At 42.3% G+C, this 13,395-nt stretch overlaps 1 protein-coding gene across 2 annotated transcripts in view; it reads left to right on the top strand.

Moving 5' to 3' along the window:
* LOC140717257 (leucine-rich repeat neuronal protein 2-like) overlaps positions 1-13,395 on the top strand; it is a 333,158-nt gene that overhangs the window by 172,016 nt on the left and 147,747 nt on the right. For both annotated transcript variants that reach the window (XM_073030646.1, XM_073030645.1), the window contains exon 2: positions 724-826. The gene's annotated coding sequence lies outside the window, so the exon portion shown is untranslated. The remainder of the gene's footprint in view (positions 1-723; positions 827-13,395) is intronic.

Below are 13,395 nucleotides of genomic sequence, written 5' to 3' on the forward strand. Positions count from 1 at the left end.
CTGGACCTGAGTTGGCTCCAGGCTTCCCCATAGGTACCACGTGCAAATTCTTCTTTACCCTTTCTATGCCCAGCAGCCACTGATGTCAATTCTGTGGGACAGCTGTTATTCACCTCAATTACCCCCAGCTGGAATAGGCTGAATGCTACCTAATTACATATAACACTGTAAATTATTTAGAGAGCCATAAAACTCTTCTCAAATCACTTCTCAGAGAAAACCGATCATGCTTGTTATCAAAGGAGAGCATTGGCTGTATTGATCCTCAACAGTGTCTACACTTATCTACAGTCTGTCTACACTCCTCGCAGTCTCAGTAAAGCAGCCTACATTATCAATGACCCCACCCACCCTGGACATTCTCTCTTCTCACTCCTCCCACTGGGTGGAAGATACAAAAGCCTGAAAGATGTACCACCAGGCTCAAGGACAGCTTCTGTCCCGCTGTTCTAAGCCTTTTGAACTGTCTCTTTGTATGATAGGGTAGACTCTTGTCCTCACGATCTTCCTTGTCATGGCCTTGCACCATATTGTCTACCTGCACTGCACTTTCTCTGTAACCGTAAAACTTCACTCTGCATTCAGTTACTGCTTTATTGCTTTACCCTTGTGCTAGCTAATGAAATGATTTGTATGGATGTTGTCAAAGCAAAGTTTTCATTGTACCTCTGTATATGTGACAAGAATATAACCAATTTGCCAATCTCTTTTGCTAATTCACAGGATGTGCGAAGCACAGTCAAGGCCAACATTTGTCGCCTGTGCCTAACTGCAGTTAAGAGTCATCTGTTCTGGTGGTCTGGAGTCACATACAAGGCAAATCAAGGTAAGGATGGCAGATTTACTTCCCTGAAGAATTTATCAGTGATTCTGTTTTCATCATCACTGTTATTGAGATTACATTTTTTCAAACCATACTGGAATTAAAACTCCCTTTGGTCAGAGTGAGGTTTGATTCATGTCTCTGGGTACCAGTTCAATAATCTAGTATTAATGCGACAGTACCATGTCCCTAAAAGTTAGCCACAGATATTGCTTCATACCGTTAATGGGCACTACCTGTTTTGTTTAGGATTAAAAACAGATAATATCGAGATCAACTGCTCCCCAGGGGTTTTATTCTACTTTGTTTCTTCATCTCACACTCTCAATTTTTGCTTCTTCAGCTTTTTTAGAACAGAGAACACTACAGCACGATACAGGCCCTTCAGCCCATTGTGTTGTGATGACCCTTTAACCTAATCTAAGATCAGTATAACTCTTCCCTCCTACATCGCCCTCCATTTTCCTTTTACCCATGTGCCTATCAAAGAGTTTCAAGATTCAAGATCGGTTCATGTCATTTCCTGTTAATAAGTGTAAAGAAGAACGAAATATTAGTTATTCCAGATCTGACACTGCACAGAAAGAAAGCACAAAAGATAAAGAACATAATAATAATAAAAAACACAAAAAATATTAACAGTGCATATAAAAAGTATTTACCCTCCCCAGATGTTTTAATGTTTTATTGTTCTACAGCATTGAATCATAGTAGATTTAATTTGGCTCTTTTGACTGTGATAACAGAAAAAGACTGCCTGTCTAAGCAAAAACAGATCTCTGCAAAGTGATCTAAATTAATTACAAATATAAAACACAAAATAATTGATTGCATAAGTATTCACCTTCTTTAATATGACACACCAAATCATCAGTGGTGCAGCCAATTGGCTTTAGAAGTTACATAATTAGTTAAGTGGCATGCAGTCAAGGTGTTTCAACTGATTATGGTAAAACTACACCTGTATCTGGGAGCTCCAACTGCTGGTGAGTCAGTATCCTGGCAAAAACTACACCATGAAGACAAAAGAACACTCCAATCAACTCTGAAAAGGTTATTGAAGAGTACAAGTTAGGAGATGGATACAAAATAACTTTCAAGACACTGAATATCCTTTGGAGTACAGTTAAGTTGATCATCGAGAAATGGAAAGAATATGGCACAGCCTAGAGCAGGCCATCCTCAAAAACCATGCAAGAAGGGGACTAGTAAAGGCTACCACCAAGAGACCTATAAAAACTCTGGAGGAGTTACGAGCTTCAGAGGCTGAGATGGGAGAGACTGCACATACAACAACTGTAACCCAAGTGTTTCACTAGTCACAGCTTTAAGGGAGAGTGGCTAAAAAGAAAGCCAGTGTTGATAAAAACTCAGATGAAATCTCTGAGTTTGCCAGAAGGTATGTGGGAGACTCTGAAGTCAGCTGGAAGAAGGTTTTATGGTCTGATGAAACCAAAACTGAGCTTTTTGGCCATCAGAATAAGTGTAAGCTGAATACCTCACATCAACAAAAACACACCATCCCTACCGTGAAGCCAGGTGGTGACTGCATCGTGCTGTGGGGATGCTTCACTGCAGCAGGCTCTGGAAGGCTTGTGAAAGTAGAAGGTAAAATGAATGCAGCAAAATACAGGGAAATCCTGGAGGGAAACCTGATGCAGACTGCAAAAGAACTGCGACTAGGGAGAAGATTTGTTTTCCAATAAGACAATGACCCTAAGCATAAAGCGAAAGCAACACGGGAATGTCTTAAAAAAACAACAAAGTTAATGTCCTGAAGTAGCCAAATTAGAGTCCAGACCTTAATCCAATTGAGAATTTGTGACTGAACTTGAAAAGGGCTGGTCACGCACAATCCTGATGCAATCTGACAGAGCTCAAGCAGTTTTGTAAAGAAGAATGAGGGAAAAATTGCAGCATCCAGATGTGCAAAGCTGATAGGGACGTACCCACATGGACTCAAAGCTGTAATTGCTGGCAAAGGTGCATCTACTAAATACTGACTCGAAGAAGGTGAGTAATAATGCAAATAATTATCTTGTGTTTAATAATTGTAATAAATTTAGACCAGTGTGTAGAAATTTCTTTTCACTTTGACACAAAAGAGTATTTTCTGTTGATCAGCGTCAAAAAGGCCAAACTAAATACACTGTGTTTCTATGTTGTAAACTAATGAAACATGAAAACTTCCAAGGAGGTAAATACTTTTTATAGGCACTGTACATAAGATAGCTTATATACATATAGATTGATTGCATGTCTGTAAAGTGATGCCAGGCTGTACATAAAAGTAAAAGAAAATCTGCAAGACAGATGGATGGAGCTGGAGGGTATAGCAAAGCAGAGGTATCTGGTTCTCAACAGTGAATGAAATGCTGCATAAAAGCAATGCAGACATGGTCAAGAGGTTCAGTTGTTGTTCAGACCAAATGTCAGAAAGAGGGAACCAATGTGATCTAAGTGACTTTGACTGTGGAATGATTGTTGGTGCCAGATGAGGTAGTGTGAGTATCTCAGATCCTGCTGATCTCCTGAGATTTTCATGCACACAGTCTCGTTTACAGAAGGCGGTGTGAAAAAACAAAAAACATCCAGTGAGCGGGAGTTTTGCAGTTGAAAATGTTAATGAGAGATATCAGAGGAGAATGGCCAGACTGGTTCAAACTGATAGGAAGATGACAGTAACTCCAATAACTACATTTTACAACAGTGGTGTGCTGAAGAGCATCGCTGAATGCACAACACATCGAACCTTGAAGTGGATGGGCTACAGCAGCCAAATTCCACGGATATAAACATACAGATACAGGGGGTACCTAATAAAGTGGCAACTGGGTTTAGATGACTAGATAAAATACAAACAAGCATAGGAAAACTTTTCATAGGAAAAGTTAAACTACGAGAAAAATAAGTTTTTACATAATAATCCAACAAAACCATTGAGGGGTACTCTAGCTTGGTTTCTTAAATAAAACTTAATTTACTGGCTGGTCTTTTTAAGTATCTCATACAAAGTAAGTTAAAAGTAACTTGGTGGCCTTAGCCTGTGGTTGAAATGCAATAGACATTTTGAAAAGGGGAAAAATAATAAACATGATGGAAAGTTGATGGAATCACAATTGACACTGTAAGTGTCAGCTTGTTGCATCAGGTTTCTTTATAATGGACTTAAATTAATATAAGATGCAGTAGACTGTATATAAGAAACACATTTGTCAAATTGCTTACAAAAGTACGCAGCAGAGATCTAAAAGCTGACCTTTTTCTCACTTAAAAACTGCAAAACTTCAACAAAACTTCAAGCCAATGCTTGCTGTATTGTGTACAATTTTGCTTTCCTAACCACACGAAAAAAATGTAGAAAACAAAACAAAGAAAAAAAAATGACAACACACACAAAATGCTGGAGGAATTCAGCAGGTCGGGCAACATCTATGGAGGGAAATGAACAGTCGACATTTCAGGCCAAGATCCTTCATCGGGACTGGAATGGAAGGGGGAAGAAACCAAAAGAAGAAGGCAGGAAAGGGAAGGAGTACAAGCTGGCAGGTGATGAGTGAAGCCAGGTGAGAGGGAAGGTGGGTGAATGGGAGAGGGGGATGATATGAGATGCTGGGAAGTGACAGGTGAAAAAAGGTAAAGGTAAAAAATGAGGAATCTGATAGGAGAGAAGAGTGGTCAATGAGAGAATTGGGGTGGACAAAGGAGGTGATGGGCAGGTGAGGAGAAGGTAGGAGGTGAGAGTGAGTCAGAATGGGAAATGGAAAAAGATTGAAGGGGAGGGAGGGGAGATAAATTACCAGAAGTTAGAGAAATATAATGTTATATTATGATATATAAACATACAGAGGAGCCGGAGTGCTTCCAACCTGTTCTACAATAAAAGGAGTCCAGTGATGGTTCACTAGATTGGTTCCAGGGATGGTTGGTTCACTACTTAAGGAGAAATTGTGTAAACTGGACTTGTATTCTCTGAATGAGATCATAAAAACTTGCAATTGCTTGCTAGAAGACTGGGTAGTGAAGATATTTCCCTTGACTGAGGACCCTAGATCTAGGGGTCAGATTCTCAGAATAAAGAGTTGGTCACATAGGACTAGATGAGATTGAAGTTTCTTCACTTAGAAGATGGTGAATCTTTGGAACTCTGTACCCCAGAGAACCATGGAGGAACGTTCACTGAGTTCATTCAAAACAGAGACTGCTAGATGTCTGGATAAATAGAATGGACAGAAAGGTAGCAAAAAAGGAAGGCTATGTGAGAGGGAATGGATGGATTGATCTTGGAGTAGGGTAAAAGTTTGGCACAACAATGTGGGATTACTGTGCTGTAATGTTCTATGTTAATATGAAAGGAGAGCAAGAAATACCTGGACAATAAAGATTTTGCTTGCTGAATAATATTTTCTTGACAACTACAGCACACCAAACTCTGCGCAGCTGATTGACAACATGCTTCAAGCATACAAAACCATGAAGTGCAACATGTCACTGAAGATTCATTTTCTGCATTCCCATTTAGACTTCTTCCCTGCAAATCTCGGCCCTGTCAGTGACGAGCATGGTGAAAGGTTTCACTAGGACATAGAGATCATGGAGAAGTGGTGTCAGGGCAACTGGAATCCATCAATGCTAGCCCATTATTGTTGGACACTTAAGCAAGAAACCTCAGACACTGAGCACAAATGAAAATCGTCAACAAAACATTTTTAGCTTAGTTATGAGTCAGCATCGTTATGCAGTTAAACACATTACATTCAATGAAAGTTAATCTCTTGTTTCCCCAAATTCCTCCATGATACAAGTAGTCTGACATTATATTTGTGTTCAGCTTCACGCGGTCTATCATAAACAAAAGAAGTGCAGAGAGAGCAACACTTTCACAAAGATTGTCCAGTGTAGTCAGACATGTTCGTAATAAATGGAAGTATAGACTCAATGGGCCAAATGGCTCTCCTGCTCCTAATCTTGATGTTCTTGTATTCTGATATAGCACAGAATGACAGATCAGACACAATGACCAAAGCTGAAGAGTGCATTGTAGCAATTCAACAGTCAGTGCTATCTGTTCCTGACTGGCTCTGTAATTACTGAGCGATCCAACTGGGAAAGCCCAAGGCTTGAAAACTGAGCAGACCTGGTTAATGAATCCAAGTCAGGCTGACAATAGTTTCATCAACTTCATGAAGCTGAGCAGGATAAACAGTGACTAGGATGCCGATGCACGATCAATATCAGGCATTCCTTGCTGGAAGCAATTGTTTGTTTAAGTGAATGGAATGTTGTTCACTACATGGTCAAGGTGAGAGGGGGCTGTCACATCTGTTGAACTCTACTCCAGTCTGCGTATAAGAGGTGGATTGAAAACAAAAACTGGAAGGTACAAAGAAACATCATAAAGAAGTACAGCTGAGGAGTTGGCCTCCTTTTCAATTCCTGGAAGTCTGCTGATTGGAGCAAAGGAGGATGAGAGGCGACTTTGGAGTGAAGGAGGATAAGAGGTGACTTGACAAAGGTGTATAAGATGATAAGAGGCATAGACAGAGTGGATAACCCAGGGTGAAAATACTTAACAAAGAGAGACCAATTTGAAGGTGAATGGAGGAAAATATAGGGTGCATATCGGAGGTAAGTTTTTTTACACCGAGAGTGGTGTAAAACAGCAACACCCTGCCAGGGGTGCTGGTAGAGGCAGATACATTGAGGGCATTTAAGAGACTTGGATACATGGGTGAAAGCAAAATGGATGGCCGTGTAGGAGGGGAGCATTAGATACATCCTGGAGCAGGTTATGGGGCGGCATGGTAGTGTAGTGGAAAGTACCCATGACCCGGGTTCAATTCCCACCTGTCAGGAGTTTGTACGTTCTCCCTGTGACCGCGTGGGTTTCCTCCGGGTGCTCTGGTTTCCTCCCATGGTCCAAAGACCAACCGGTTGGTAGGTGAATTGGTCATTGTAAATTGTCCTGTGAATAGGCTAGGGTGAAATTAGGGGATTGCTGGACAGCACGGTTCAAAGTACCAGAAGTGCCGATTCTGCACTGTTATGTCAACAAACAAACAAACAAACAAATAAATAAACTAAAAGCTCACCACAGTATTGTGGGCTGCAGTGTCTGTAATGTTCTGTGTTCTATTTTCTACGTTCTAACTTTTTTTGTCACACTTCCTCGCTTTTACTGCACAGCCCTGAAAATGACCCTTTTTCAAATATGTATCAACTTATTTTTCAATATTTGTAAATATTTCTTCACCATTCTTCTAATGCAGGGGTTCCCATCCTGGGATCCACAGACCCCATGGCATAAAAAAGGTTGAGAACCCCTGGTCTAAGGCATATCTTCCTACAGAGAAGTACTTCTCCTCATTTGCTGTGCAGCTTTTAGGCAATTAAATCTGTATCTTGTCTCTTGCCAGTGTAAACCACCTTCCTTGCAATTTTGAATCCCCCTTACCCCAATAAGACAAATGCAAGCTGCTGCCATATTTCTTTTATCGAGATAGAGCATGGAATATGCCCTTCAGGCCCTACGAGCTGCACAGCCCAGCAATTCCCCGATTTAACCCGAGCCTAATCACTGGACAATTTTCAATGCCCAATTAACCTACCAACCGGCACATCTTTGGACTGCGGCAGGAAACTGGAGCACTTGGAGAAAACCCAGGCGATCATAGGGAAAACATACAAACTCTTACAGGCAGCAGTGGAAATTGAACCGGGGTCACTACTGCTAACCACTACACTTCTGTACCCACACTACCTTGATAGCAAACTTTGAGCTTTACCAGGGCATTGACATCCTATCCTTGGATGGTGCTGGCACCGTGAAGTTAACACCCCTTCATTATCCAGAATCTCACCTAAGTGGCTGCATTAAACGGAAATGCTGTGTGGAAGGCAGAACGCTAGCTGCTTGTTTGCTACAATACTGAGTGACTGAAAGACAAGAGTGGAAGATGACATTGTGCTTGTAAATGACAGCAGCAATTGGGAACCGCGCACCAAAGTGAGTAGTTCTAATCAAGCCTAAATGGGTACCATGGCACCTTTTCCTTTGATCATGTCATTAGTGAATTAATAGTTATGAATCATTGATTACCTGTGCTTCATTAGGAGGAGGCGGTTGATTCAGTACTGCAACTTCCTTCCCGATACTAAATACAGTACTGTGCAGAAGTCCTGGCACATGTACAGCTAGGGTGCCCCAGACTTTGGCACAGTACTGCATTTGTCAACATGGAGTGGAGAGCGAGTTTGTAAATCTGGTGGGGTTAAAGAATGTTTGAAATGGAGAGGGTGGTGCGCAGCAGGAGGGGTGTGGACAGGTGGCAGAGGAGGAGTGCCGGGGTGAAGGGAAGCGCGGGTGCAGACACACGTAGCCCTGAGACACCAGGCCAGGTCATTAGATTCCAGACAATCGATTTATTGATCATTACAGAATGTCTCTCAGGTTCTTCCCACTCCCTTCCCTTTTCCCAACCATGATTCCCCTCTCTGTGCCCCCTTCCCAATCCCAGTCCACAATAGAGAACCATATCAGAATCAGGATTATCATCACTCTCGTATGTCATGTTTTTTTGTGTGGCAGTAATACAGTGCAATACATAAAATCACTACAGTACTGTGCAAAAGTTTTGGGCACATGTTTATAGTTAGAGTGCATAGACTTTTGCACACTACTGCAGTAATTTTATGTATTGCACTATACTGCTCCTGCTATAAATATGTGCCTGAGATATTGCACAGTATTGTAGATGACATGTATCTTGCATTAAATTAGTCCTGGGTGTGAGAAGGCCGTCACGCCCTCTCTTCAGTCTGATGCAGTGCGTGCCTCCATGATATCCACAGCCCTCTCTTTTGATGGTTACTATTTTGATAATAAAGAACCATTACACCAATCTCTTTCTGTATGGAACAAAATCAAATAGAAGACGTGAGTCAAAGTTATCTTAATGTAGTAACATGTATCTTTTGACTACATATATTAATGGTCTGAATGAGGAAATTGAACATAGTCACATGAATCTTACAGATGGAGATTCTTCACTTATATTTTCATCATTTTGCAGCATTACAAATGCTCTACTGCCAAAGCGTTTCTTCTGAAGTGCCCCCAATGTTGTAGAATGATCATTCATTTGTTCATTATGTGTCATGTCAAATGACATGGGTGACCATGGTCTTTCCATGACCATGACTGTTCTGGGCAATTGTTTTCTACAGAAGTGGTTTGCCATTGCCTTCTTCTGGGCAGTGTCCTTACAAGACGGGTGATCCCAGTCATTATCAATACACTTCAGAGATTGTCCGCCTGGCGTCAGTGGTCACATAACCAGGACTTGTAATGTGCACCAGCTACTCATACGACCACCCACCTCCTACACCCACGGCTTCACATGACCCTGATCGGGGGTGGGGGGCTAAGTATGTGCTACACCTTGCCCAAGGCTGACCTGCAGGCTAGCAGAGGGAAGGAGCACCTTACACCTCCTTTGGTAGAGTTGTAGCTCCACCCTGCCCACCCCCATTGAATGATGCTCAGGCTAAAAATGTAATTAAAAGGACATGTTACATCAGCTGTGTTTATGTCCCTTTATTATAGAAGGCTCAAAAATGGTTTAATTGAGATGCAGAGGTAATTCAGCTGATTGAAGAATTTGAACTGGTAAACGAGGACAAGTCTTTTCCTCGGGTGGGAGAGTGTAGGGCAAAAGAACATAAACTTAAAAATGAGAACCAAGCCCTTCAGGATTGATCTCAGAACGTACATCACAGAAAGGAAATGTAGAATAACCCCCTTCAAGAGTCTGATGGAGTTAAAGGATTGTTTAGAACAAAGCAGCAAGTTATGTTAGTAAGCAGAGAGACTGATGGTATTGGGAGCACAGAACTAACTGGTGGAATTCAGCAGAACCTAGCTGCGTCTCTGGAGGTGAAGGGATGGTCACCACTTCAGGTCAAGAAATTGCCTTGGCCATCTCTTTGCTTCTATGACCCACTGAGTGTTTCCAGCATCCTGTTTTCTGCTCGAGATTTTAAGAGAAGATTACCTTTATTTGTTACATGTACATTGAGACAAATGCTTCATTTGCATCAAATCAGATCATTGAGGTTTGTACTGGGCAGCCAGCCAGCGTTGCTATGCTTCTGGCCACAACAGAGCATGTGCACACAACACGCACAAAATGCTGGAGGAACTCAGCAGGCCAGGCAGCGTTTATGGGAAAGAGTACAGTCAATATTTCAGGCCAAGGCCTTTCATCAGGACAGGGGAAAGTAACATGAGAAGTCAGAGTAAGAAGGTGTGGGAAGAGGAGGAAGAAACACAAGGTGATAGGTGAAAATGGGAAGGTGGGGGGAGATCTGAAGTAAAGAGCTGGGAAGTTGAATGGCGAAAGAGAGAGAGGGCTGGAGAAGGGGGAATCTGATGGGAGAGGGCAGAAGGTCATGGAAGAAAGAAAAGTGGGAGGAGCACCAAGGGAGGTGGTGGGCCGTTAAGGAGAGAAGGTGAGAGAGGGGAATGTTGAAAGTTGGGGGCATCACCAGAAGTTGGAGAAATCGAAGTTCATGCCACCAGGTTGGAAGCTACCCAGGTGGAGTTTAAAGTGTTACCTCTTCAACCTGAGTGTGGCCTCACCATGACAGTAGAGGAGGTAATGCCCCCCACTTCTTCACCAGATTAGCAGTTTCTGAGATACTCAAAACCACTGGGTCTGGCACCAACAATCATTCCACAGTCAAAGTCATTTAGATCACACTTTTTTCACCATCTCATGTTTGGTCTGAACAGCAACTGAGCCTCTTGACCAGATCTGCATGCTTTCATGCATTGAGTTGCTGCCACTTGATTGGCTGATTAGATATTTGCATTAACGCACAGGGGTATGGGTGTACCTAATAAAGTGGCCACTGGGTGTAACTGAATATTTGATTCAGCTACGTTCAGAAGAAATAAACGGACAAGGGATTTTGTAGATGCTGGAAATCTTGAGGGGAAAAACACACAAAATGCTGAGGAACTCAGCAGGTCCAATAGCAACTATGGAGGAAAATGAACAAACAAGAGAAAATCTGCAGATGCTGGAAATCCAAGCAATGCACACAAAATGCTGTGGGAGCTCAGCAGGCCAGGCAGCATCTATGGGAAAAAAGTACGGTCAACCGAGACCTTTCGGCAGGACTGCTGGCCAACACAAACTATAGACTGTTTTATGAGGGAAATGAACAGTTGGTTCTGATTATGGGTCAGAAATTATGACTTAAGGAGCAGGTGTACCTTATAAAGTAGCCTTTGAGTGTAATGTTCTGGTACCAAGTATAATGCTTTGGAGGAAGCCATTTTGGCATGAGTGGAGGCAATAGAAGGAGCAAGAGGCCGAGAGGTTTATACCAGAACTTAGACACAGGCAACGACATTATAGTAGAGAACGTCAGAAGCAAGTAAGTGGGAGAAACAGAAAAGTCAGTCTGGTGGGGATTACGGGTTTGATGAGGAGAATGCTACTGTTGGGATGGCAGTGAGCAAAGATATTTCTGCATTTGAATATAATGGTTTTAAAATCATGGTGTTAACATATAAATATTCACCCAAATTCTCAATGTAGAATCTTGCAGTGTACAAAATAGCTGTCTTATTTCCCTGTTTATGTTTAAATGTTTGATAGGTTCTTGATTAGTATGGGTGTTGAGGGCTGCAGGGAGGAAACAGGAGAATGGGGTTGAGAAGGAAAATAAATCAGCCATAATGGAATGCCGGATCTTGATGGGTTGAATGGCCTAATTCTGCTCCTGTGTCTTATGGTATTATAGTTTAACTGCATCACTGTTCCACTGCATGAAGCACTTTGACATGTTTGGCAAATGTGGCTGTGTAAATGCAAATCCTTATTTATTCTCCCGGTGAGGTAAAGGTTTCTTGGGGGTCCTAAAACTATCCAAATCAGTAAGTCTTGGTTTGTGGTGGATTTGAGCTGCTTAGAAGGCACAGGAAGTTACTTCAACAGCAGTGGCAGGCCAAGCATGTGATCTTCCAATTATTCCAGGGCACTTCCAGGGTCAAAAGAAAATGCGTGCACTGAATGTTTGGAGGAATCCAACTGTTCAATCTTCAGTTCCGAAACTAATCTCGGGGGATGGCTCTTTAAATGCACCGTGGCTCCCGTCGTACATGAGCGAGCTGATAAAGCAGAGCTGCATAAGGGAGCAGAGCTCGAGATTATACCAACATCAATGAAAAGAAGTGTGTGCCATTTAGCTGGTGATTGGAATTTTTAAAAATCTGGAATGTGCAGCTAACAGTTTGCTAAGAACAATGTCAAATCCACACATGTGCCATTTAGCCGATGAAAGAGAAATAATGTGCCCACGCATGGGCAGTAATGTGAATCTGACCTTGGCTTTGTTGTGCAATGCCATAGCTTTGTCGTCAATCTTACTTCCGTGAATCTGACGTTTGATCAGCTGGGGACTGCAGTTATCAAAGACAGCTGAGGATTCACTCACCTGGAGACCACCATACCCCCACATGACTTGTTCTGCTCCAAAGGGACTCAGTAGGAAACACAACGGCTCAGTCCATTACACCTGCTGTTCTCCATTGCATGCCCGACTGCTTCCAAATCAAACATCCCTTCTGAGCTATCTAACACACCTTTCCAATTTAAAAAAAAAACTGGCCTGCTTTGTGCCCGTGTGTATTGGGAATCTGATCCAAAAGTACCATAAGATACACACTGGAGAGTAGAGGAAGGCATTATTCTAATTGCATCGTAAAGCAATGCATTGCGAGGGGTGGGGGGGGGGTGGATGTGTTCTTGTTTTCTAGAAAACAACTAATTTGTCAAACTAGCTTATTCTTGCTCTACAGTCCCGAAAATGTTCCCTCTTAAGAACCCACTGAGTGGCCACTTTATTAGATTCCTCCAGTACCTAATAAAGTAGCCACTGAGTATATGTTTGTGGTCTTCTCCTGCTGTAGCCCATTCCCATCCACTTCACAGGTTCGACATGTTGTACATTCAGAGATGCTCTTCAGCACCCTACTGTTGCAAAGCATGGTTATTTGAGTTCCCTGTCAGCTTGAATCAGACTAGCCAATCTCCTCTGACCTCTCTTGTTAACACTGTGTTTTCACCCAAAGAACTGGACTCTAGACAGATCCCTGAAACTTGCTTCACAGGTAGATAGGGTAGTTAAGAAAGCTTATGGGGTGTTAGGTTTCATAAGTCGAGGGATAGAGTTTAAGAGTCGCAATGTAATGATGCAGCTCTATAAAACTCTGGTTAGGCCACACTTGGAGTACTGTGTCCGGTTCTGGTCGCCTCACTATAGGAAAGATGTGGAAGCATTGGAAGGGGTACAGAGGAGATTTACCAGGATGCTGCCTGGTTTAGAGAGTATGGATTATGATCAGAGATTAAGGGAGCTCGGGCTTTACTCTTTGGAAAGAAGGAGGATGAGAGGAGACATGATAGAGGTGTACAAGATATTAAGAGCAATAGATAGTGGACAGCCAGCGCCTCTTCCCCAAGGCACCACTGCTCAATACAAGAGGACATGGCTTTAAAGTA

The sequence above is a fragment of the Hemitrygon akajei genome, chromosome 27, assembly GCF_048418815.1.
Source record: "Hemitrygon akajei chromosome 27, sHemAka1.3, whole genome shotgun sequence".
NCBI lineage: Eukaryota > Metazoa > Chordata > Chondrichthyes > Myliobatiformes > Dasyatidae > Hemitrygon > Hemitrygon akajei.